The sequence below is a fragment of the Macrotis lagotis genome, chromosome X, assembly GCF_037893015.1.
Source record: "Macrotis lagotis isolate mMagLag1 chromosome X, bilby.v1.9.chrom.fasta, whole genome shotgun sequence".
Classification (NCBI taxonomy): domain Eukaryota; kingdom Metazoa; phylum Chordata; class Mammalia; order Peramelemorphia; family Peramelidae; genus Macrotis; species Macrotis lagotis.
In genome coordinates this window covers 630,864,994-630,892,947 of record NC_133666.1, presented here as the reverse complement: position 1 = coordinate 630,892,947, position 27,954 = coordinate 630,864,994, and the positions used below count along the sequence as shown (strand labels likewise).

General features: G+C 38.0%; 1 long non-coding RNA gene across 1 annotated transcript; it reads left to right on the top strand.

Annotated features, from left to right (window-relative positions):
• LOC141500549 (uncharacterized) lies at positions 1-26,506 on the top strand. Its single transcript, XR_012471960.1, has 4 exons — positions 1-916; positions 13,245-13,558; positions 13,750-13,885; positions 26,159-26,506. It is a non-coding gene; the product is annotated as an uncharacterized LOC141500549 (long non-coding RNA).
• Positions 26,507-27,954: the final 1,448 nt, after the last annotated feature.

The following is a 27,954-nucleotide window of genomic DNA, read 5'->3' as shown; positions in this document are numbered from 1 at the left end:
TTCAAATCCAGTCTCAGACACTTACTATCTGGGTGACACTAGGTAAGTCATTTAACTCTGTTTGTCTCAGTTTCCTCAACTGTAAAATAAGCTGGAGAAGAAAATAACAAATTAGTTCAGTATCTCTGCTTAGAAAACCCCAAATGGGGTTACTAAGGATCAGACACAACTGAAACAACTGAACAATAATGCACAAAGCAGAGAGGAAATACAATCTAGTGCTTAAATTCAAGTCTCATCTTTGTTATCTACTAGCAAGTCACTCAATCTCTCAAGGCCCTAGACAGCACCTCTCTAAGATTATCGCACCAATTATGCTGACCTGCACTGGTAGAGGGAGTTTCCTCATTTGGAATGAAATCATAGGTTCAGTCCCTATTTCTATTAAAAGACCTAGAGGAAGATCTCCTATATGAGGGATTTGGGGAATTAAATGGAGAAAAATCACATAGAACAAATGAAGATAGAGAGCTGTATGGGGGAAGAAGCACACACATCAAGATGACTCCCCCCCAAAAAATATTTATTGAGAAGATTCTGGGAAGATAGCAGAATTGAACAGGAAATACCCAAATTTCCAAATTTCTTCCATAAACAAGTTGAAATATCATCTCAAAGTGAACTTTAAATGGAAAGAAATAATTAAAAATTGAGGGAAAGCAGTTGTACTCCTAAGGAAGTTTTGGAGGATCTTAGGAAAGAGCCAATCTACAGGAGTGGAGATCTGGCGCAATTGAAGTGCAGACTCCACTGAACCAACAAACTACAGCACTGGGGGGCAGCTGGGGTGAGAACTTTCACCTAATGGACTGTGTCTGAGGTCAGACGGCTTAGCCAAGTGAAAGATTGAAGGATCTTCCTCTCCCACAAGACCCCAGTTGTGCTGAGTGGATGAAATCCCAGGTTGCAGCTATGGGTAAGTAGAAGTGAGTATGGTAACAGAGGGGTGGGGAACCCTGCTTGCTGTGGAGCATGGTAGGAGAGCAGAGTCCCTGGTTTCAATCCCAGGGCAGAAGGGTGAACTGAAGTTTGCAACTTGGGGAAGGGTCATAAAAAAGAAAGAGCATTTGTGGTGACAATGTGCCTGGGTACCCTAGCCATGGTTCAGGGACAGAGAAGACCCCCAGATAGAACTCAGAAAACAACAGCAAGAAAAACCTGAGTCATCATCAACCTCCCCCCCCCCCAACCTGGAGTTAGAAATTGATTATAATAATAAGCCACTAAGACAATAATAATAAGTAAGTAAAGTTGAGAAAGAACCCAAATATAAACAGTTACTTTGGGAATAGAGAAGATCTGATTCATATCCAGAAGGAGAGTTTAAAGTTCAAAAAGTCATTCCTACTTCAAAGAAAAAAAGTTCATGAAATAACTTAGAAATGACTTTAAAAAATCAAATAAGAGATGTTAAGGAAAAATTAGGAAAAAGGTAAGAGCAATCCAAGAAAATCAAATAAGCTATGAAAAGAAAGTCAATCATTTGGGAAAAGAAATCCAAATATAGAAGAAAAAAATAGTTCCTTAAAAGCTAGAATTGGGGAAAGGGAAGATAATGGTATTATAAGATTTAGATCAATAATAAAACAAAATCAAAAGAATGAAAAAATAAAAGAGAATGTGAAACATAAGAAAAAATAAATGATCTAGAGAACAGACAAGAAGTGGTAAGAATTGTTGGATTACTTGAAAATTATGATTTTAAAAAAGGAGCCTGAATATATTATTACAAGAAAGTATTAAGGAAAGTTGCCCTGAAGTTCTAGAATGAGAGGATAAAGCAGAAATAGAAATTACCACCTGAAAGTGATCCCAAGAAGAAAACTCAGAGGAACATCATAAACAAGTTTCAAAACACTCAGGTGAAGGAGAAAATTCTACAAACTGGGGGCGGGGAACAAATTAAATACTGTAGTGCTACCGTTAGGATTATGTTAAGATTTAACAGTTTAGGGGTAGCTAGGTGGTGCTGTGAATAGAGCACTGGCCCTGGAGTCAGGAGGACCTGAGTTCAAATGTGACCTCAGACACTTAATAATTACCTAGCTGTGTGACCTTGGGCAAACCACTTAACCCCATTTTCCTCACAAAAAGCTAAAAGAAAAAGATTTAACAGTTTCTACGTTAAAAGACAAAAAGATAGAAACATAATGTTTTGAAGAGTAAAGGAGTTGAGTTACAATCAAGGCTAATTTACCCAGTAAACCTGAGTATAATCCTGAACAAAGGAAAAAAATATCTAATAAATAAGATTTTCATGAATTCATGACAAAAAGACCAGAACCCAGTGGAAAATTTGACATGAGATTCAGGAGAAACATAAATAAATATTAAAGACCCATTATAAAGGACTCAATAAGGTCAAACTTTTTATTTCTTTTTTTAAAGAAAGATTTTATTTATTTTGAGTTTTACTATTTTTCCCCTATTCTTGCTTCCCCCCACCCCCACAGAAGACAGTCTATTAATCTTTACATTGTTTCCATCATATACATTGATTTAAGTTGAATGAGAGAAATCATATCCTTAAGGAAGAAAAATAAAATATAAGCGATAGCAAAATTACATAACTTTTTTCCTAAATTGAAGTTAACTTCTTTGCTCAAACTGCTCAATTCTTTCTCTGGATACAGATGGTATTCTCCATTGCAGATAGCCCAAAATTGTGCCTCATTTTTGCACTGATGGAATGAGCAAGTCCATCAAGGTTGATCATGGCCCCCATGTTGCTGTTAGAGTGTACAATGTTTTTCTGGTTTTTCTCATCTTGCTCAGCATCAGTCCATGCAAATCCCTCCAGGCTTCCCTGAATTCCCATCCCTCCTGGTTTCTAATAGAACAATAGTGTTTCATGACATACATATACCACAGTTTGTTAAGCTATTCCCCTATTGAAGGACATTCACTTGATTTCCAATTCTTTGCCACCACAAACAGGGCTGCTATGAATATTTTTGTACAAGTGATGTTTTTACCCTTTTTCATAATTTCTTCAGGGTATAGACCCAGTAGTAGTATTGCTGGATCAAAAGGTATGCACATTTTTATTGCCCTTTGGGCGTAGTTCCAAATTGCTCTCCAGAAAGGTTGGATGAATTCACAGCTCCACCAACAGCGTATTAGTGTCTTAGATTTCCTACATCCCTTCCAACATTGATCATAGTCCTTTCTGGTCATATTGGCCAGTCTGAGAGGTATATAAGGTGGTACCTCAGAAATGCTTTAATTTGTATTTCTCTAATAAGTAATGATTTAGAGCAATTTTTCATATGACTATGGATTGCTTTGATTTCCTCAACTTTGCTTTTGCATATCCTTTGACCATTTGCCAATTGGGGAATGGCTTATTTTTTTGAAAATTTGACTCAGTTCTCTGTATATTTTAGAAATGGAACTTTTTATTTCTTATGTGGGAAAATGTTATCTGTACTCTTAAGAATATTATCATTAATTTGGTAATTTGAAAGAGCATATGGGGGCAGCTAGGTGATGCAGTGGATAGAGCACTGGTCCTGGAGTCAGGGGTACCTGAGTTCAAGTCTGACCTCAGACACCTAATAATTACCTAGCTGTGTGGCCTTAGGCAAGCCACTTAATTCCATTGCCTTGAAAAATCTAAAACAAACAAACAAAAAACCAAAAAAAAAAGCATATGTAGATAGAAGGTTTATGGTATCTCCCTTTATGTCTAGGTTGCATACCCATTTTGATCTTATCTTGGTAATTGGTTTAAAATATTTAAGCTATGCTCAAATTCTTTCAGACAACTGTGCAGCTTTCCCAACATATTTTTTGTGAAGTATAAAATAGATAATTATGGTTATATCAAATTAAAAAGGGTTTGTATAAATAAAACCAAAGAGGCTAAGATTAGGAGGAAAAGAGAAAAAAAAGAAAAAAGGAGAAAATCTTTATAGACAGCTTCTTAGATGAAGATCTCATACATCAAACATATAAAACCATTTGTCAAATTTATAAGAGTGTAAGTCATTCCCCACTTGGTAAATGATTAAAGGATATGAACAAGGAATTTTTCAATGAAGAGATCAAAACTACATGTTGTCAAAAGAAAACATGCTCTAATCACTATTGATTTAAGAAATGCAAATTAAAACAACTTTGAGGAGAAAGTGACAAATGTTGGAGGGGATGTGGAAATATTGGCATTCTAATTCACAAACTTTGGAACTGTGAAATAATCCAAATGTTTTGGAAAGCAATTTGGAATTATGCTCAAAGAGTTATCAAACTGCATATACCCACAGCAATACCATTATTTTGACCCAGCAATACCACAGTTAGGACTGTTTCCCAAGGTGATTAGGGAAAAAAACAAAAGAACTTATATGTTCTAAAACCTATAATAACAAGTCTCTTTGTGAAAACAAAAGGCTAGAAATTGAGGGCTTGCTTATCAATTGAGGAATGACTAAAAGAGCTGTGATATATAATTGTGATGGTCTACTACTACACTATTAGAAATAATAAATTGGTTGATTTTAGAAAACCATGGACAGACGTACAAGAAATAATAAAGAGTGAAATGAGCAGAACCAAGAGAGTGTTCTATACAGTAATAACAATATTTTTTTGGGGGGTTGCAAGGCAATGGGGTTAAGTGACTTGCCCAAGGTCACACAACTAGGTAATTATTAAGTATCTGAGGTCGAATTTGAACTCAGGTCCTCCTGACTCCAGGGTCAGTGTTCTATCCACTATGCCACCTAGCTGCCCCAATGATATTGTTTTAAGAACAACTTTGAAAGACTAAATCATTTTGAGAATTATAAATACATAAATTAATTACAAGTCTTCCTATGAAGGAAGATGCTATCCATATCCAGAGGAAAAAACTAATAAATAGAAGAATGTGTGGTATGATTTGTGTTTAGTTATGGCCTTCTCTAGGGCAATAGGAAAAAAGTACATAACAGAGAACATAAGAAAGCTTAGATGGAAGCACAGAAAAATCATCTTAGTATTTATAACAATTTTTTAAAAAAGGAAAGTGTGAAATAGAAATTAATGATTTTATATTGAATCCTCCTTTTATGTTGTTATGAACATGAAAATGTTCCTTTGTTGACCTTTTGTATAAAGGTTTAAAATAAATGAAAATCAAATTAAAGAAAATTATGCATTATTAAGCATCTGCTATGTGCCAGATCACTATTGTGATATTCACAATAATCCTGGGGGATAGATGATATTATTATTTTCATTTTACAATTGAGGAAAACAAGACAGAGGTTAAATGGCTTTCCCAGGGTCACACAGCTAGTAAACGTCTGACATCAGATTTGAGCTCCGGTCTTCCTGAATCTAGGCTCAGTGGTTTACCTACTTGCTAAGTACCACTACTACAGAATTATAAATATCTGTGCCCATTGGTACACTGTGTAAAAATGGGAATCTTAAAGAGACAAGAAATGAAAATGTAATAACTAAAACTCAGATGATAAAAGGAAATGCCCATCAACTTGTTTTAGAAGAGGAATTTTTGACACCCATGATTTCCCTCTCCTTGTGAAATCCCAGGTCTAGGCCCTTTCTGAATCTCTACTGCAAAAAAATGGGCTAAGCTCTGGGGATACACATAGGAAAGGGAGACAATCCTTGCTCTCTAGGAGTGCCCACTCTAGTGGGGGAAATGACATAATATGGAAGATTTCAGCTGCAAGAACCCATGGATCTTGGGGTACAGTGGTACCCCAAACATGGTAATGAATAATCTTTAATGTCATTTCCATTGATAAAAACAAAATCCATTTCTGACACTGAACCAAGGATAGTAGTGGTAAGAAAGGAGGTGAGAATCTTAAGAGAAGATCTGGGGCAGGCATGATGGTGACAACAATCATTGAGAATTAAATTTGTTCTACTTGTCCCTATCATGAGTCAGTGGGTAGACCATTAGGTAGAAGAGGCAGATTTTTATCAGCTTCAAAAGGAATTTCTCAATCAGTATGTACAAAAGCCTTAGTTGTTTATAAGCAACTCGAGGACTGGAAGAAAGGAAGGAAAGAAAGAAACAAGACAACTAGTAAGTACCCACTATGCACAGAGGATCTAAGTAATATGGTATATGGAGTTGCCCTGCTTAGAAAACTCATCTTCCTGAGTTCAAATCTGGCTTCAGACACTTACTAGCCATGTGACCTTGACCAAATCACTCAACCCTGTTTTCCTCAGTTTCTTCATCTGTAAAATGAGCTGGAGAAGAAAATGGCAAACCACTTCAGGTTTTCCATTGCTAGGAATGACCCCAATGGGGTCATAAAGAGTCAGACATAACTCAAACAATAACAAATTGTCCCAACCACTTTACAGATAGTCTCTCATTTGGTCTTTACAATTATCCTGCAAAGTGGATGTTGTTATTTCCATTTTACTGCTGATTAAACTAATTTTAAAGTAAGTTTGTTTTTTCTTTTTAGTTTTTGTTAGTAAATTTAATAGGTGAGTCAGGTTGTATTTAAACTCAGGTCTTTCTGATTCTAGAGCCAGTACACTCCATTGCACCATTTAGTTTCCTTGACCTGCATCTTTTCAACTGAGTTCAAGCCCCCTTCAGCCCATCCTAATGATGACCAAGTCTACTTTGGAAGTTTTGCCTTGTATCAAATTTGCCTCTTTGCAACCTCTATCTATCGTTTGCAGTTTTGTCTTCTTTCATTTTCTCCCAAATCTTTTCTTGTCTAGGCTGGTGATTTTCAGTTTCTTCCTTTGGTGTGGTCTAATGATTCTTCCCCATCCTGATTAGTCACCTCTGGACACTGGACACTTTAGCTTATCAACGTCCTTCCTAAGTTGTGATTGTTTATACTACTGAGTCAGCTAGTTGGTGAGAGCCTAGAGTCAGGAAACCCTGAATTCAAAACTGGACTCAGATATTTAACTAGCTAGGTAACCTGGGTAAGTCACTTGACTTCAGTTTGCCTCAGTTTCTTCATCTGTAAAATGGGGATTAAAAATAACACCTACCTCCCAGGATTTTGAGGATCAAATAGATAATATTTGTACAGTGCTTAGCCCCAACACCTGGCTCACACAGGCCTAAGTCCTATATAAAAGTTATTATTATTATTGGTTTACAACTGGTTTGACCAGGGCAAAGTGCAATATGGCCATCATCAGTCTAGACCTGGACACTGTGCCTTTTCTGAGTTTCTCTTATTCCCAAATATGCATTTGTTTTCCTGGCATCCTTAATCACATTGTTTAGTCCTATTCAATTTATATGCTGTGAAAATTCTAATCATGAGACATAGAGTCTGAACTTCATTCCTGGCTCTGACACTTCTGTGTGAGCTTGGGAGAAGGGACGATGGCCTTTCTGGCTTTTGGTCATATGTCCCCCTCTGCTGACCTTAACACATAAGACACCTCAACATTTGAAGTGTAGAACAAAGTCTACAATTCTGTCCACAATTCTTCTGCTTGGCCAAATTTGTCTTTCCTGAAAGAGCTGAGAGAGAGACAGAGACAGAGACTAAGAGAGAAAGAGAAACACAGAGAGAGGGAGAGGGAGAGGGAGAGGGAGAGGGAGAGGGAGAGGGAGAGGGAGAGTGAGAGAGCGAGAGAGCGAGAGAGCGAGAGAGAGAGAGAGAGAGAGAGAGAGAGAGAGAGAGAGAGAGAGGAGAGATTTCTCTCAATTACTATAAATTGGCTATATTCAGAATTAAAAGGCTTTGGAGGTCATCTAATCTGACTCTGTCATTTCATAGATGAAGAAACTGAGTCCAGTAAAAAAGTTAACTCATTATTATAGAACAGAAAGCAACACCAAGATTTGACAATATAGAGGTTTTTTTCCCCAGTATTCATGTTCTCTTTCTTGATAGCAAGTCTGTGGGGGAGAGGATGAAAGGGAAGCATGAATAATCAACAAAAAATGGAGACTTGGCTGTGTTTGTTGTCACCTAAGCAATTTTTGCAGACAAATTAATGAATAACTGCCTCCCTCCAGGCCCAGAGACAGTAGGCCAGGCAACTATTTGTGAGCCAAATTCTTAGGTACTCCACATCCTAGATTATAACCCCAGGGCAAACTCCTATCAGAGTATGCAATTCTAATTTTATTGGTTTTGGGCATTGTGGGTTTTTTTTTTTTTTTTTTTTTTTTTTGCCATTTCCTTCCCTGGTTCATTTTATAACTGAGAAAACTGAGGCAAACCGGGTTAAGCAACTTGCCCAAGGTCACATAAGAGAGAAGACTTCCTAACTACAGAACTTGTGGTCAATACACTGAGCCACCTAACTGCTATCTCCAAGAACTTGGTTCATAATTTTTAGTTGATAATTTTTATTTTAATATCACAATTCTTTCTGAATATATCTTTATCAACTCTCTTACCAGAAAGTTTCTTTCTTTCTTTTTTTTAAAAAAAACCTTTTAAAAAGTTATTAAGCATTTATTTTTTCTCCCTCCTACCTCACCCTACTCATTGAAAGAAAGAAAGGAAAGAAGGAAGGAAGCAAGGAAGGAAAAGAAAATGGGAAGAAAGGAAGGGAATGGGAGGAAGAAAAGAATGAAAGAAGGGAGGGAGGGAGAAAGAATGAAGATAGAAAGGAAAGAAAAAGGAAGAAAAAAGGGAATCAGGGAAAGAAGGAAAGAAGGAAGAAAGGAAGGGAGGGAGAGAATGAGAATGAGAAAGGGAAGGAAATATAGTCAAGCAAAATAAATTACTACATTAGCCACACCAAAGAATATGTTTCTCATACTATATATTAAGTCCATCATTTCTATCATGAAGTGGCAGAATTCTTCTTTGGTTCTCTACCATCAGTTCTAAAGTCTTTGAGAATTGTTCATTTTTATAATATTGATATTATAGTATAAATTGAGTTCCTCATTCTACTCACTCTCTGAATCACTTCATGAATCTTTTTGAGTTCTTTCTGAATCTTTCTTACAGCATAATATTATTGCATAATATTTATCTTCAGCCATTTCCCAACTCTCTTAGTTTTTGCCATTACAAGAATAGCTGCTATAAATATTTTTGTACATATAGGACCTCTTCCTCTTTTTTTTTTTAGTCTCTTTGGGATAAAGGCATAATAGTGGTATAGTTGGGTAAAAGGGCATGTATAGTTTAGTAACTTTAGGGCCATAATTTCAAATTGTTTTCCAACTCACAACTCCCATTAACAATGCATTGAAGTAACTATTTTTCCACAATCCTTCAAGCATTTGTCATTTCCCTTTCTTGCTTACTTAACCAATCTAATGAGTGTAGGATAAAACCTTAAAATTTGCTTCAGTTCCCATATCTCTAATTATTGGTGATTTAGAACATTTTTTCATAAGATTATAGATAGTTTAAGTTATTTTTTTTGACAACTACCTGTTCAGAGCTTCAACCATTTACTAACTTGGGAATTGTGCTTATTATTATAAATTTGAATCAGTCCCTTACATATAACTCTTGGAAATGAGACTTTATCAGAGAAACTTGCTGCAAAAATTTTTCCCAGTTGATTATTTTCCTTCTAAATTTTACTACATTAGATTTGTTTATGCAAAAGCTTTTAAATGTAATATAATTAAAATTGTTCATGTTATCTTCTAGCTGTTGTGTGGTCATGAACTCTTCATCTGTCCCTAGATCTGAAAAGTAATTTCTTCCTTATTCTTATAACTGATTTATGATACCATCTTTTGTATGCAGGTCACATATCCCACACAAACTCTGGAGTTTATCTTGGTATAAGGTGTGAGGTATAAATTTAGTTTTGTCTATACTGCTGTCCAGTTTTCCCAGTAATATTTATCAAATGGTGAACCCTTTTCTGGTAGTTGGAATCTTTGGATTTAACAAATACTAGGTGGGCACAGTTCATTTGCTTCTGTTTGCATCTAATCTATTTGACTAATCAGCCTCTCTCTCTCTCTCTCTCTCTCTCTCTCTCTTTTTTAACCAATACCACATTGTTTTTGAGAATTATTGCTTTGTTTGAGATCAGGTACTACCAAGCCTTCTTCCTTTTTAATTTCATTAATTCCTTTGAGATCCTTGAATTTTGGTTTTTTTTTTTTTAAATAAATTTTGTCATCTTTTTCCTGATTCTACAAAGCAATACTTTGGTAGTTTGATTAATATAGCATTGCATAAGTACATTAATTTAGGTAGTATTGACATTTTTATTATATTGGCTTGGCCTACCCATGAGCAATTAATATTTTTTTCAATTATCTGTCTTTATTTCTGTGAATAGTCTTTTGTAGTTGTATTCATATTTTTTATGTGTATCTTGGTAGGTAGATTATGAAGTATTTTATACATACCATAGTTTGTGTTTCTCACTAGTGAATTTTATAAGTAATTGCGGGGGTCCAGCCTCCACAGGGTCCTTGGAATCTGACAGGAGGGACAGAGTCACCGAAAGGAATTGAGTCAATGCAAGGGTTTGAAGGCAGAAGCAGGTTGACTACTGCTACTTAGATTTATTTTTATATTCTCAGAATCATATAAGCATCGAGCAAGCAAGCTAAGATCATTTCCTTGGTTACAAAATTTTACAATTTTCATTATCAGTCTTATATTTCATGTAGTTACAAGTTTGATCATGTAGTTCATGTGGTTAAAAGTTTAATTATCAATCATGTAATTAATTTTTATCCCTGCTCAGACCGTGATGACCTCAACCTGTCTGCTACCTAGTTTGTTGCTGCATTGTAAAATTATTAATTCATTTAAAGTTATTAATTAAGCAATTCATTTAATGGAATGTTTTTTTTTTTTTATGTTTCTGTATAATATACACTCCCTTGACAACCTATAGTAAGGGTAGTTGTGTTTGTCTACTCATTTGTTGACTCCTTCAATAACCAATTTCCTTTCAGCCCTTGTTGGTAGGAACCACAGTTTCTGTGACTTTTTTATTCTTTCCCAATAGAACTAAGGCTTTAAGAGTTCACATATCGGTCACCTATACTAGCTATTCTTACACCATCTTTATCATATATTCCTGTGTATGGTAAGGGGGGCAAAACTGTTGATTTCCCAGGAATTCTACCTAACCCATCTTGTATCTGTTTTCCTTGTATATATTCTGACATCTCCTTAGAATTCCCAGTGTTGGGTTTTCCAGAGATTTCATAATGTTGGAACCTTTCATATGCCTAGGGGAGAGGCAATCCTGTTAAATTTGGACAGAGTTTACAATCTGTTTTATTCAAGGAATTTCTCTGGAATCCTTCCTTTATAGTCATTCCACTATTAGGATAAGTAAGTTTTGCAATCAATATTAGTCCTACAAATATTGGTATACATGGAATCCTTATATATATTGAAAAAGGAAATGTTCCATCAGGTGGTGTGGCCACCTTGAGTCTTCTTGCCGCTACTGTGTCAAGCAGCTTAGAGACTCTGGCTCCCAACAAGTAATATATAGAAGTGCTGATGATTTGTGTGGATTTGATTTGCAGTTTCAATTAAATTTTTTTCATCTTTTGTAACAAAGGTTAAAAAAAAGAAAAAAATCTAGCAAAATCAACCAGCACACTGTCCTCATCTAACAGTTTGTTCATTATTCCATATTGATAATCCACATACCTCTTCAATGAAGGGAGAGGATATTTTCTCAACTTTTCCTCTTAGACCAAGTTCATTCATGATTTCATTTTGTTGTTCTTTTCACTTACATTGAAGTCACTGTTTATATTGTTTTCCTTATTTTGCTGTTTTCATACGTATCAGATCTTTTATATGATCCTGTTTCTCTGAATTCTTTATTAGTCTTCATTTGTTATATCCTCAGTAAAATTCCATTACATTCATATGCCAAGATTTATTTAGTCATTCCCTAATTGACAGACAACTACTTTGTTTTTCTATTCTTTTCTATCTCCACAATTGCAGAATAAAGGTATTTAAATCACTGATTCAAAACCACAGCCTGTTTAAACCTGTTAAGCAAGTGTATATGGACAGATCCAAAGCCTTCTCAAATTGCTAGTCTTTTAAGCTTTCTGAGATAAGGGCTTACTGATTTCTGTCATTATAAAGAGTTCAAATACCCGGATCCAACCTCCCAGAAAGCTCTGCCTTTAAAATAACACAAGAATAGAAGCTCATTAAAGAAAAACAGGATAGCATTTTCAGAAAGACAGTTTGATATAGTGGAGAGAACATGAAATCTGGAGCTAGAGGGCTTGGGTTCTCATCCTAATTCTTACCCATATCTGCTTATGTAACCTCATGAAAGCCACTTACCCTCTTTGGGGGCCTCATCTATAAAATAGAAGATTAGACTAGGCAATTTGATTTAAGTTCTTTTTTTTAATCTAAAATTTATGAATCTAAAATATAGGAATTCAACGAGCACTCATTCATTTAAGCACCAATTGGGTACAACTGGAGAATGACAAGCAGCTAAATATAAAATATATTCAGAAAAAAATTTAAAGTAATTTCAAGCAGGAGACAATGGGAAGAGGAAAGATGTAAAATCAAAGCTGTGCCTTGAAGGAAGCTGGGAATTTAAGAGGTAGAAGTGAGAGGCAACATATTCCAGATCTGAGGACCACTTGGACAAAGACATGGGGGTGAGAGATGAAAGTAGCATGCTGGGGAACAGCTGGTAGACACATTTTACTGGAATAAAAAATAAGTGAAGGACAGTGATAGGAAATAATATTGGAAAGGTAAGTGCAAACTAGTCTGCAGGAGGGCTTTAAACACCAGGCTGAGATTTTTGTATTTTACCCTAAAGGTAATAGGGAGCAAATGATAATGTTTGAGTATAGATCAATGTTATACCAATGTAAGAATATTGAGGAATGAGATGAAATTCTACAAGGTTCCTATGGGGAGGAAATGGAAAGAGTCTTAGAGATAATCCATCTCCTAATTTCATGGAGGTGAAAACTAATTTTGATTGACTGATTGCCCAGGAGTCATCCAGGTTCTCTGACTTCATAACCATTGTTCCTTCTGCTGAACTAGTTACTCATATGAATATTTTGCTGTTTTATGTTGTTTTACTTTTTGCTTGTTTGTTTTAGGTGAGATGACATGTACTGGCAGTTGTGTTTATTGCTAGAATTGTTTCTTTTTTTGTTTTTTTTTTGGTAAAGAGCTCACAGATATATTTATGAGAAAATCAGACCCCTAGTTTCCTAGTAGGGACAGATTCCTTCAGGATTTTTTTATTGTTTGTTTTTTTGTCTTTCAAAGTTATTTTGCTTGAACTTTTAATATTAATTCACATTGACTATCCCTATCTCTAATTTGCAGATTTAAATCTTCACTTAAGCTATAACCTTTGAAACCAGTGAAGCAGGATGGATTCTACAAATTGGGGTTCCTTTGATGAGTACAGATTATGTGAGTCAGTCCAAGCAAGGCATTGCTTTTCCCCAAGACTTTGTTTCTTCCTCTGCAAAATGAAAATGGAATTCCAGAATGTCAGAGATGGCCAGAGATTAAATGAAAGAGCCAGCTGAAATCAATCTACTTGAGAAAGGTGGCAAAGACAGTGGAAAGAGCATTGAGAGTAGAGGTCCTGGATTCAAACCCACCCCTGTTACTTATTCCCTGGGTGACCTTAGGTAAGTTATCGGATATTCTCACTTCTTAGTTTCTTCATCTGTAAAATGAACAGTTGGACTTAATAACTTGCGGAATCCTATCCTGCTCTGAAGCTATGCTCATAACTATTTTGGATCTCAGATTTCTCACAGAATCATAAAATATGAACCCTATGAGGGGGTGAGATATCATTTCATCTCTTATTTTACAGATGAAGAAGTAAATCCAGAGAAGGAGAGGAGCTTGGGTAGTAAGAGGCAGAGCTGAGATTCAAATCCAGGTCTTCTGAATCCCAAGGGTCAAAGCTCATTTTTTTTCTTCCCTATTCCCTCTACCCTCAAGGTAAGGTAAGAAATATGTTTTGTAAATGTTAAAATCCAGAAAGGAATAGGGGCTGTTTGTTTTTTTCCCCCTGAATGAATAAAAGTTGTGGGACGAATTCCTTTTTTATTAGGCAGGGATTCTACCAGCCACAAGTCAAACCAATGTTTTAGAGGACAGTGACCAGTCACCTATTATCTGAACCTGTTGTCCTTGTTTGATGGAAACTACTTCCCATCTGGATGGTGCACATTCTGATGCAATTTCAGGATAAACTTGGAGTTGTTTCAGATACCTGCCAAGCATAAGGCCATGGGGTTATACAGTTCCATCCAATCAATCTTTGATCAGATTCCAAGAAGGTCAAAGGATTAGAGTCCAAGGGGCCCTGGTCAGGAGATTACCTCCATTACTCTGATTTGTAGTCTTCCATCAGGCAACTGAAACACCTTATGTGACTCTTTAGCCATTGTAGGGGTAAGAATTTGGTCCAGATCTATGGATTTCATCAGCGTTGAGAACCCCCACTGAGGAAATGAATTCTCTGTCAATGTAGGTTGGTACATCATTCTTCCATTTATTGTCTTAGAGTGTTGCCTGGAGCAATTGAGAAGTTCAGGGAAAAAAAAAGTTCAGGGACTTGCCTGGACTGTGTTCCAGGACTCTGGCCTTCCTGGATTTGAAGCCTACTCTCAATTCACCATTCAGTCTCTCTAATAAGAATAATCAGAGACGAAAAATCTTGAGTCCAAAAGTAATCTTAGTCAACCTAGAGCTGGACCAGAATCTTCCTTGTCTTTGAAAACCATCAGTGAGGAAGTCAATTCCCCTAAGAGATAGATAGCTCTAACTGATAGAAAGTTTTACCTTCAGCCCAAATCTAAATCTGGTTCTCTGTTACTAATCTTGACTCTGCCACTTACTAGCTATGTGACCTTGACTCTAAATCACCACATTTTCTTGGAGCGTCAGTTTATACATCTAACTACTTCACAGGATTTTTGTTTATAAATCCTAAAAAAGATTAATGTGCAATTGTGTCATCATTATTTATGAGCTATTATTATTTATAGCTCCCTTATTGTATGCCTCCACTTTGGCAGCTGCTCTTAGGGGACTAGTGCTACTTAATTTGCCTAACCTCTTCACAGATCTTAGATTTAATTATTAGGTTGACCCATTTATTACACATAAACCTTTGATATGTGGGCAGTTAGGTGGTGCAGTGGATGGAGAACCTGAACTCAAATCCAGCCTCAGACATTTTACTCTTACTAGCTGTGTGATCTTAGACACACAGCCTTGCAACCAGGGCTATTTCCAGTCATCTGGATTCACATCTGACCACTGCACCCAGCTGGCTCCAGAGGAGAAAGTGAGGCTGATGAACTAACTCAGCATAGCACACTATCATTCAAATCTAATTCATGTGCTTGTCATGGCATTGTTTCCCTGATGTCATGGTGTTCTTTGAAAAGGAAGAACAAAAAAGGTTTTACTAAAACATTAGACAAATCAATCAACTTTTCTTTTTATCTATGAACCATAAAAAAACTCCAGTGAGAACAGTACTAAAACATAATAAACAAACCAACAGAGTATGTATGTTAGAGATTTCTCTATCTTGACTATGATCTGTTCTTGATTTTTGGGCCAATGGTTTCTTTATCTTTCTCATGCAGACTATAATCACATTTATGGCCTCATTTGTTTCAGCCTGTAGGCATCAGAAATCACTATCTCCTTATTACCTTTTTGTCACTTTTAACTGAATAAATGTTAAATCTCCCAGTAAAAAGTAAACTTGAAATTGAGAAATCTCGTTTTTGTACCCTCAGTTCCTGGCACATAATGGGTGCTTTTTAAATGTTTGCTAAATGAGAGGTCTGCTGTAATACACAGGAACTTTCTGTACAGGTGTAGGTTTCCTTAGATAAATGATCTCCAGAATGGGATATGAGCATCCCAGGGAGTGTACAAGACATTGGAGTATGGGAAGAAAAATACTAGATCTTGAATCTCTATTGATTTTTCTCTTTAAAAAAAGGAATTTAAGCTTTACTAATGCATCCTCACTGGACCATAAGTCAGATGATCATCTGTGATGAAAGTGAAGTATCTTGAGAAAAGAGTTGGAATTTCACAATATGGAGGATTTGATTGTGACAATATCAATTAATACATCAAGCAAGCAAACATTGATTCAACTCATTCTATGGGCTACACCTTGCTCTAAGTACCAGGGAATATAAAGAAAGGGAAAACGTAATCCATTTCTCCATATTTTAATGGGGGTTGACAACATGCACTGGACTATGTAAACAACAATAGAATTAATAACTAGCATTTCTTTTGTTAGTGCTTAGAGCAGCTAGGTGGAGTCAGAAGGACTTGAGTTCAAATTCAACCTTAGACACTTGATACTTTCTAACTGTTTGACCTTGGGCAAGTCATTTAACCCTATTGTCCCCCCAACCCCCCCCCCCCCAAATATAGTGCTTAAAGTTCATTTATAGTGCTTTTCACAACACCTTAAAATATTAGCTCATTTGCTCCTCATAACTCTTGGAGGCAGGTCCTATTGTCACCCTCACTTTTAGATGAGGAAACTTAACTAGACATAGGTTAAAGTTACACAACTATTAAGTGTCTGAGGTTGGATCTTAATTCAGATCTTCCTGATTTCAACTCCAGTCTTCTATTTAATAGGGGGAAGATGGGGTGAGGGGCACAGAAAAAGAAACAATACCTTGGTAAGAGAGTCCCTTTTGAATACCTGTCCAGTTTTGACTAAGTAGTCACAAGACTGTTTTGTGTGGACCAGAAAAATAGTCTTAGATGCTTATATCAAATTACATCAGCCAAGCATGCTATGTTTGTTTATAAGGGTTAGGCTTGACCAGGCCCCTACTATATGTACAATTTAGAAATAAAATGAATATACATATATTAAGAGGGGTGTGCAATTTTTTTTACCTGATGGGATGTGTGATCAAAATAATTTAGAGACCTCTATACCTGATGCTTTACATAGTCCCTCTGAGAGTCTATGATCATTGCCATATCAAAGAATGATTCCCTTCATATTATGACCTGGTTTCTTTTTTTTTAGATTTTTTTCAAGGCAATGGGGTTAAGTGGCTTGCCCAAAGCCACATGGATAGGTAATTAAGTGTCTGAAGTTGGATTTAAACCCAGGTACTCCTGACTCCAAGGCCGGTGCTCTATCTACTACACAACCTAGCTGCCATTTTTTTATTTTTTTTAAATTTTTTTAAAAAGTTTATTTATTTATTTATTTAAGGCAGTAGGGTTAAGTGATTTGCCCAAGGTCACACAGCTAGGCAATTATTGTCTGACACCAGATTTGAACTCAGGTCTTCCTGACTCCAGGGCCGGTGCTCTATCAACTGTACCACTTAGCTGCCCCATGACCTGGTTTCTTAAAAGACTGAGGCACACTCTCAATGTGTTGGACCTTACCCAGTTGAAGATACAGACTAATAAAATAAAATGTTTTTTTAAAACATGGTAGGTTATTCATCTCCCAAATGAACTTCATCTTCTGAAGTTTCTTTTTCTTTTTTTTCCAACACCACCAACTCTGTCGCGGGTGGATCACATTCTTTATGATAAGTCCATCACAAAAGTTACTTCCATATTTTTCCACCATTGCCATTGCTGATCGCAACTCTCCCTCCTTTGTTATTTCTCCACTACCATGTACTATATTTTCTCTCTCCTTTCACTCTGTCTCTGCTGTAGGGTAGCTGAGTGGCACCGCAGACAGATCCCTGGCCCTGGGGCCAAGAGGCCTCAGCCCCCATACCACCCCTTAGGCCCAGCATCCACCTGGCCCTATGGTCCCAGACAGGCTATCCAATCCCAGCCCCTTGCAAGAAGTAAAAAAGAAAATGTGTTATATCTGACCACTCTCCCCCCATGGTCCATCCTCTCCTCCATCATTCACATCCCCACACCTTCCCCTTGTTCCCCTTCTCTCCTTCTTACTCCACATGTCTATACCCCATTGAATATATATGCTGTTTCCTCTCCTAGCCACCTCTGATGAGAGCAAAAATTCCTTCATTCTCCCCTGCCTTCCCCCTTCCATATCATTTCAATAGCTCATTGTAATAAAGAAAAATCTTATTATATGAAATATCTTAGCCTATTCCCCCTCTCCTTTTTCTTTCTCCCATTACATTTCCCTTTTATCCATTGACTCCATTTTTACACCACAATATATTTTCAAATTCAGTTTTCTTCTGTGCTTCATCTATAAAAGCTCCTTCTACCTGCTCTGTTAATTGAGAAGGTTTATATGAGTATTATCAGTGTCATTTTTCTATACAGAAATACATGCAGTTCATCATCATTAAGTCCCTCATATTTTTCCCTTCTCCTCCAATCTCTATGTTTCACCTGAGTCCTGTATTTGAAGATCAAACCTTCTGTTCAGTTCTGGCCATTCCAACAGGAACATTTGAAATTCCCCTGGTTCATTGAAAGTCCACCTTTTTCCCTGGAAGAGGACATTCAGTTTTTCTGGGTAGTTGATTCTCGGTTGCATTCTAAGCTCTTTTGCCTTCCAGTATATTATATTCCAAGTCCTACAAGCTTTTAATATAGTTTCTGCTAAGTCCTGTAAGATCCTGATTGCAGCTCCATGGTATTTGAATTGTGTCCTTCTGGCTGCTTGTAATATTTTCTCTTTGACTTGGGAGTTCTGGAACTTGGCTATAATATTCCTGGGGGTTAGTTTTTGGGGAATCTCTTTCTCAGGGGGATCTGTGGATTCTCTCCATTTCTATTTTTCCCTCTGCTTCTAGGATAACCAGGGCAATTTTCCTGTAGTAATTCTTTGAAAATGATGTCAAGACTCTTTTCCTGATCATGACTTTCAGGTATTCCAATAATTTTTAGATTATCTTTCCTAAATCTGTTTTCCATATCAGTTGTTTTTTTCAATGAGGTGGTTCACATTTTATTCTTATTTTCCATTCTTTTGGTTTTGAAGTATTGAGTCCTGGTTTCTCGTAAATTCACCTATCTTCCTGAGTTCTATTCTTTGTCTGAAGGATTTGTTTTCCTCAGAGAGCTTTCTTATCTCTTTTTCCATCTGGCCAATTCTGCTTTTTAAAGCATTTTTCTCCTCAGTAACTTTTGAACTGTTTGATCCATTTGACTTAAGCTGGTTTTTAGCATGCTATTTTCTTCAGCATTTTTTTGGATCTCCTTAACTAAGCTGCTGACTTCATTTTCATGTTTTTCCTGCATCTCTCTCATTTCTTTTCCCATTTTTTTTTCTTCTATCTCCCTCATTTGATTTTCAAAGTCTTTTTTCAGCTCTGTCATAGCCTGAGCCCAATTTCTGTTTTTTCTTGGAGTCTTTAGATGCAGGAGCTTGTGCTTCCTCATCTTCAGACTGAGTGTTTTGATCCTTCTTGGGCTCACAGGCAAAATATTTCTCAATGGTGTTCCTCTTGTTCTCTGCTTGCTCATTTTCCCAGCCTAAGCCTGGTTTTGGGGTGCTTCCTAAGCTTTTGGGACACTCCCACAAGGATCTCAGTGTGTGAGGCTCTGTCCTCCCTCCTGGTCTGTGAATGACCATATGCGCCCCCCCCTCCGCCACAGGGTTGAGGTGGGGAGGGCCCTGCTGTTCTATGGGGGTGTGCCTAGACTGCAATCAGGATCTGAATGTGGTCAGAACCCCAGCGACCTGTTCCAGGGACAGAGGACAGAGCTTGGCAGTCTCTCTCTTCACTCCCCTCCCTAGGTTCAATGGGCTCATGCCCTGGGGGCTCCTGCTTACCAGCTCTGCCTGCTTCTCTTTCCTGGATATGGACTGCCTTGGCTGTGCTGTTCACTGTGTACCCTGAGGGCTGGGCTCCACGTGCTTACTCTGGCAGAGATTCCCCCCCCACTGTTCCCCCAATTTGTGCCCAGTGCTCCCTGGGGTATAACTCAGGAAACTCCCCTGCTGCTGTGAGCCGTGCTCCCAGTGCCCTAGGGCTGCCTCCAGGAGGCTGAAGTTCTTTGGTTCTGGTGGGCCACCCCTCTGGCAGGCTGCCCCTCCGACCCAGGAGAGCAGAGCCTTTCTGCTCTTTTCCAGGTTACCTTGAGTAGGAGAACTACCTCATTGGGTCCCTTTGTGGGTCCTGTCTCTTGAAAATTTAGTTAGAGTCCTTAGTTTAGAAGTTCTATGAGAGAGTGCCTAAGAGATAGTCCTCTCTTGTCGCCATCTTGGCTCCACCCCATCTTCTGAAGTTTCAGCAAATCCCCATGTAGAGTCCATCTGATCCAGTTATTTATAGCATGGTGCCAATGAGACCCAGACCAGTAGGTGCAATGCCTGTATACTGTTTAATGTGCCAACAATACAATGCCTTGGGCCTGTTATTGACCTCTGAACCCTTCCCTCCTGCCCCCAGATGCCTGCTCAGAATCATAAAGAGGCATAATAAAAGGATAGTAATAGAGCTGGGATAGCTCAATACAAACTCATTCCTTAGGAGTTGGAAATCAGTTATAGCCATGATATCCTGAGCTAAAGGAGCTCTAATAAAAAGGTTACCAGTATTAATGGGAGGAACTGGGAATGCTTATCCTTTCTGAAATGCTATTGTGGGGAAGGCTATATCATCAGTCTGCTCAGATCTAGAAGGTAGTACTAGGAAGAGTGAAAAAGAAATGCAGAGGCACAGGTTTGGTTTAATGAAAAGAAAAACTTCCAAACACTTAGAGCCACCCCAAAAGGCATGGATTGGAGGGAGAAAATTTGCTGTCTTTGAAAGTCTTCAGGAAGAGATTTCTTGCTGATTTAGTAGCAGGATTTTTACATAGGAATGGGTTGACCTCAGGATATTTCTTCAGACTCTGAAATGATATGACTCTATGAACTCAAGATTATATAACCTACTGATGACAAGTTTGCACATACAGTAAAGCATATGACGCAAGAAAGATGTGCTATCACTAAGAGTGATAGGAATATATTTACAAAGCTCTTTAAAATTTTCAAACTGCAATGTATAACATGGAACCAGTGTGAACACTAACAGAATGCCTTCTGTGGGGGTAGGGGGAGGGAAGCAAGAATGGGGGAAAATTTGTAAACTCGAAATAAATAAAATCTTTCTTTAAAATTTTCAAACTGTTAATAGCAAGATTTGTGTCAAGCTTCATAGGGTAACTTCCATAGCACAATGACACATCAGAGTAGAATTATATACAACTACGATTACTGACCATTCTGGCTTCCTTTGAATCACAATTAAAATCTCAACTTCTACAGTTGGGATGGAGAACCTTTTTTCTGCCAAGGGTCACTTGGAGATTTATAACATTATTTGCTGTCCATACAAAATTATCAATTTAAAAATTTACCTGCCATTTTAGTCAAATATTTAATTAATTAACTCACCTCTAAAAAACTAGATTTATTGAGTTTCAAGTCAAAACTGTGGTTGCCATGAAGTGCCAGACCAAATGATTTCACAGGCCTTATATGGTTGTTCTACAGAAAGGCTTCCTCAAACCCTTTTGATTCCTTCCCTTGATTAATCCCTAGCTATTTTTAATTATCCTGCAACTACATGAAGCTTTGGCATTCACAATAGCCATATTTGTCTCAGCAGGTGGGCTAAAAGGTTTAGGGTAACCTGTTGGTGAGTCAGGGGATGCCTACCCCAAAGATGTGAAGACTTCCCCTAGGTGGAACAGAAGGATGAGAACAATTTGTTCCCAATAGTCACCATGGTAGCTGAAACAGGTGTTGTGGAGGACTTAGAGCTTGGTCAGACACTGAAGACTCCAATGTCACCTACTGCATCCTGGGATATCACCAGTGCTCCTGACTTTTGTCTTGTTACTGGATTTCAGTGTTTCTGGGAGAGTGAGGTTGATGCAATGCATTCATCAAGACATCACCCCATGATATCATTGATCCTTTTCATAAACAAATGACTAAACAACAACAGCAGCAGAGTTTCCAAAGTACTCCACATATGCTACTGTTGACATAGATCCAGCAGATCTCCATTTTATAGATGATGAAACTGAGGCTCAAAAAGGTTATGGGACTTATCCATTGTCACACACTTGCTAAGTGTCTGAGGCAAAATTTGAACTCAGATCTAGGTTCAGTACTGTAATCTCTGAACTTTGCCCTCCTCACCCTCAGTTTCTGTAGCTCTTGGGGCTGAGATATGATCAAGTGTAATCAGTGACACTTTGCTTCTGCCTGTATTTGCTTACAATAGAGGTGGTTTTTTTTTTCTACCAAGGGCTATTTGGATATTTATAACATTTGCCTGCCAAATTTGGTCAAACATTTAATTAATTCACTTCTAAACAGCTACTACATTTACTGAATTTTGAGTCCCACCTGCAGTTGCCTTGGCAGTGATAGACTATGGACCCTTTATGGTCCAGATGTTCTCTACCCCTGAACTATGCAATTTTATACAATCTAGAAGACCCAATTAAAAATAAGTTCCAGGGAAGAGGAAAATTCTTGAAGTTCAACTAAAAAAAAAAGTAGAAATGATGTTGGCACTACATCTAAATGGAAGTAGAGTGATAGAATTAGGGAAGAACTCTACTTGGAATCTGAGTGGCAGTCCTTCCACTGGCATGCTGCAGTGACATTCCATTTCCTCCTGCTGCACTTTGGCAGCCAGGTCCTCCCCTCAGAATCCCTTCCAGCTCTTTTTGTAACTTGATGGACTTGGCCTCCCTACCCCAGCAGCTGGGCAAGCTTCCTGACTGGATCCAATGGTAGATATTCCTTAGCTATGTGATCCTGGGCAAGTCATTTAACTTTGATTCCCACCATTATTTAATAGAGAGAATATTAGTACTAAACTCCCAGAGTTCTTGAGAGGATAAAATGGGAGAATTTTTGTAAAATGCTTATTACCACATAGTAGATTCTTGTTTTCTTTCTTCTCAACTTGGAACTTCCCTCAGCACCTGAGTTCTTCTAATCAGAAAAGGTTCCCCTCTCCTACCCTTTGGTTCCTTTCTTCCCCTGGTGAGTTCCTCCTGCCCCGCCCCACCCCTTTGGTTTCCCTCTTCCGCTGATGAGTTCCTCCTAGGTCATCCTATATTCCTCTCCTTGCTCTGCTTGTGATTCTCCTCACTTCACCTCTATGTTCTCAAACAGCATCCCCTCCCCTTACTTTTCAGTTTTCTTCCCCCATTAGAATGAAAGTTCTTTGAAGGTCAAGATTTTCTTTCCATTAGCTAACCCTTCTATAGCCCTTACTCTCTATCATGCATTGTACTACACACTTTACAACCCTGGAAGATGGAGCATTATCAGTAGATTGGGAAACCAAGGCAATTAGAGACTAAGTGACTCACCCATGGTCATACAACAAGTGAATGTCAGAGGTTGTATTTGAACTCAGGTCTTCCTGATTCTAGGCCCAATGTTTTATATAATACACTGCCTTGTATCTGTATCTGTGCCTAAGCAATTGGTAAGCCTTTAATAAATGTTTCTTGCCTTGCCTTATCTGGCTTTCTTCAACATACAACTAAGGTACCAAACAAGGTTATTTATACTCCCCACCTCCCCCAGGTTGTCAGTCCTAAAATGCTTTTGGTTCACTTTGATGTATTTGATATGAACTTATCTAGGTGTCCCTCATATTCCCCTAGAAGACTATATACCCCTGGGCAGTAGGTACTATTTCCTGTTGACCTTTGTGTGCCCAGCCCTAGCTCAGGTCCTGGGTAAATGTTTGTTGACTTGAAAGAATCCTAGGAAAGTGAAGGAAGCAGAGCTTAGAGAACAAAGCAATGAGAATTAAGTCAACTGTGAGGCTCTGTCAAACACCAGTAAGGACTGAGAACCCATCCTCCCTTTGTGCTAACAAGTGATAAATTCACCTCCTTCCCAGGAAAAGGGGGGTGGGAATGAAAGCTCAAAGGGCAGGAGTGGAAAGGAGGAAGGACAGAAGGGAGGGAGGGAGGGAGAAAAGAAGGGAGAAAGGGAGGATGTAAAGGATAGAAGGAGAAAGGCAGGCAAGGGAGGGGGGAATGAACACCAGATTTGGAATCAAAGGACTTGGGTTTAAATTTGGTTTTGCTAATTTGCTAAATGTCTTTGGGCAGGTTGTCAACTGTGTTGCATCTCATTTTATGCTGCCAATTACCAGGGTCCTTGTAAAAAGAATTTTTATTCAAGCATGAATTGGACAGTTAGGTGGATAGGGGGACCAGCCTGGAGTCAGAAAGCCTCCTCTTCCTGAGTTCAAATCCACTTCAGACACTTCCCAGCTGTCTGACCCTAGGGCAAGCCATTTATTACCCTCTTTGCTTCAATTTTCTCATCTGTAAAATGAGCTGGAGAAGGAAATGACAAATCACTCTTGTATCTCTTTGTCAAGAAAATCCCAAATGGGGTCACAAAGAACAACATATGATCTTCAATGTCAGATGTAGAGCTAAATCTATGATTCTAGACCATTCCAGCTGGTAGTCTGTGGGCAAATCTCAAGGAAGAGACCTCAGAGGGTAGTTGGTGCAATCTTGACTTGATTGTACTTGAAAACCTCCAGAGAGGGAACTTGTTCCATCTGGGCAAATGTAAATCTCACCTCTGACAATTCTTGCATGACTTTGGGCAAGTCTCTAGCAAACAGTTGTTGATGTTGTTGTTTGTTTCCATTCTCTTTGAGATAATGCAAGTGAATTGGTTTTAGTGAGGGAAGGTTGTGAAAAGTCACCAGCTTTAATTTCTTCTCTGGAGCCATCTGGATCCCATGGCCAGATATGAATCAGGATGATTCATGGAGATGACCTTGGATATAGAGGAAGACCTTAGCTTTTTAAAGTTAAGTCCTTCCTTAGGTCACAATTTTACTGAGGTAATGCCCATTCAATGATTAGGTAAGAAAGAAATGAAGGCAAAGAAGGGTCTTTTTAACCTAGTCCAAAAAAAATCAATCTAGGAGGGGAAGCCCTTCAAGATTTCTGACCAAAATAGAAAAATTACTATTTACATTAACTCTGAACCCATCAGGGTTCAAACAATGACCAAGTGGAGCTTGGTCTGGGATTTATTGTTGGTCCATCAAAATTTGTATTCCTTTGGGAAGAGCACCTTCGGGGCAGTTCACCCTATGTGAATTGAGGGAGGGGAAAGGAGAGGGGGAGAGAGAGAGAGAGAGAGAGAGAGAGAGAGAGAGAGAGAGAGAGAGAGAGAGAGAGAGAGAGAGAAAGGAAGGAAGGAAGGAAGGAAGGAAGGAAGGAAGGAAGGAAGGAAGGAAGGATACAAGGATGGAAGGAAAGAAGGGAGAGAGATGATGATGGATACCTAGGAAGGTGATAGTGCTGGGAGGGGATAGGGCTTGTAAAGACCTCTGGGGGTTCCTTTATTAGTGAAGAAATCACTCGGCTCTCTGACCTAAAAGAACAAGACATGAATTTTAACTCAGGTTACTGCAAAGGGTTACAAGTAAATTTACAGAGTTTTTTAAGGAGGTAACAAGGTAAAGGAAGTGAGTTTTTGATATAGTAAAATTAAGAAAAGAGGAGAAAACAGCTGTAAGTGTGAACTTGCAGCTGGACTGACAAGAGAACAACACCTTGAAAGACAGGGAGGGCATGGATTATATAGGAGCCTAGTATGCCACCTGTGTTAGAAGTTTGAGCTTAGGAATGACTAATACTTGAATGTGATTGATGTCAGACACATACCTTGGCAGGACATGAAGTACAGGAGATGGGTAAGGAAGGGTTGATTGGGGTTGTTCCTATTATCTCAATGGATTACATCTCTGAGATGCTAGAAAAAAATGGGAAGGAAATCAGAAGTCTACAGGATATGCCAAGTGTGCACAGATAATGTTTCCCTTAATATTTCTCCTTCATTAGAGAGGGGAAGGAAGAAGGAAGGAGACACATAGTAGGCACTTAAAGTTTGTTGAATATTTAGTCTGAAAAATGAGTTATATTTTTGTTCTAGGTTCATGATCCCATGGTCCTGGGAATTTCTGGATAACTAATTGCTAGGGAAAAAATTTTCCTTCTGCAAAATTAATTACTTAAGCTTTCATTGTATATACCATATCTAATCCCTCTTCCATATGACAAGATTCAAATACTTGACTACAATTATCCTGGTCTTGGAATCATGAAATCTTAAGGAGTCATTCAATCCAACCCCTTCCTTTTACAGACATGGACTTTGAGGAACTTTCCCAAGGTCACATAGGTAATTAGTAGCTGAGCTAGAGTCTGAAACCAGGTCTTTTGACTTTTACACCCAAGCCTTTTCATTACAGGGGATGGCCCTGGTCTTCTTGGAGAAAGAAGGACAAACAGCAGCAACAACAGCTATCCAATACAGGGACCTTTAGCAATTCATTGTTCATTGTTCATTCATACCCTGTGGTGCTTCTGACTCTCTGGACTTTGCCTCCGCAATTCAGCCGCCTTCTCACCCTGGAATATATATCCCTCTGCCATATCAACCTCCTTCCTCCCATTTGGGGGATGGGCTCTGACCAGCCAGAGTTGATTTCCCTCCTAGCTGTGCTTTAGACTCTTCCAACTTTACCACCACGAACCCATAGATATTTTCTCCCTCCTCCCTCACTGCAACCTATTCCTCTTTTCAGTTCCTTTTTATATATGGTCTTTCCTCCATTAGAATGGAAGCTTCTTGAGGGCAGTAACTATTTTTTTGACTTTTATGTATATATATATATATATATATATATTATATATGTGTATATTTCTGCCAACAAATTTGATATATGGCAAGAGCTTAATGAATTATTGCTGCTTTGAAACAAGAAGCAACATCTTGGAAGACTGGACTGAATTTAATAATGTGAAAATGAAATTGAAATAAATTATTTTTCACACATTAGGTTTAAAAAAATCAGCTTGCCAATTTCTAGGTGGATATAACATATCTAGATAATAATGCAGCTGAAAAAAGATGCAGAAGGTGCTTTTAATGACCTCCCTGCCATGCTCCTTCCAGAAACAATGACCCACTTTTTATTTTTTAAACCTTAACATTTTTTTTCTTTTAGATTTTGCAAGGTAATGGGGTTAAGTGGCTTGCCCAATGCCACACAGCTAGGTGATTATTATGTATCTGGGGCTGGATTTGAACTCAGGTACCTAGCTGCCCCAAACCTTAACATTCTTTAAGAATGCTAATGTCTGAGCTTCAAGGAAGAATTGTGCAACAGAAGAGGCATATGGCCACATAAATATATGACTGCAAAAGAAGGTGGGTTAAGACCAAGGGATAATTGTGGATAGTGCATTAAGGCCAAAAAAAGCTGGACAAAAATCCTCAATATGTTGTGGAGGATTTATGGAAAGATTTAAGGTTTTCCTTGTAAAGGACTTATGGGGGGAAATGACCAAGAAGTGATAGGGTTTAAGAGTTCTGATCAATGCAATGAAAAATGAGAATTCCAGTGAAGAATACTTCTCTCCTCCTGAAAGAAGAAAAGAAGATGATGAAGAAGAAAAAGAAGAAAGTAGGAGGAGAAGAAGGAGATAAAGGAGGTGAAGGAAAAGAAGAGGAGAAGATAAAGGGAGAAGTAAGAGGAAGAGATGAAGGAGTAAAAGAAGGAGGAAAAGGAGAAGAAGATGAAAACGAAAAAGAGGGTGATTTTAAAATATCCAGAAGAACATAAGGAAATAAAAGAAACATAGACCCACAGGCCATCTTTGGAAATTAAGTGTTGAATTTATTATCTACTAAAAAAAGGAAGTTGTATGTGATAGAGATTTATTGTTTTGCATGTAATTCTCTTTTTCTGTTCAATTTTACACATGGGAAATATTGGGGTTTTCTGTGCTAGTTATATCCAGAATTTTTTTTTTGTCAAGGCAATGGGGTTAAGTGACTTGCCTAACGTCAAACAGCTAGGTAATTATTAAGTGTCTGAAGTCAAATTTGAACTCAGGTCCTTCTGACTCTAGGACCAGTGCTCTATCTGCCCTTCAGAATTTTTTTCAAAATTAAATAAAAAACTCTTTAAATGGCCCTTTCATGTCATCAAGAGATTATCTTATTATCCTTTTCATATCTCCAGCAAAACTCTTGCCTTCA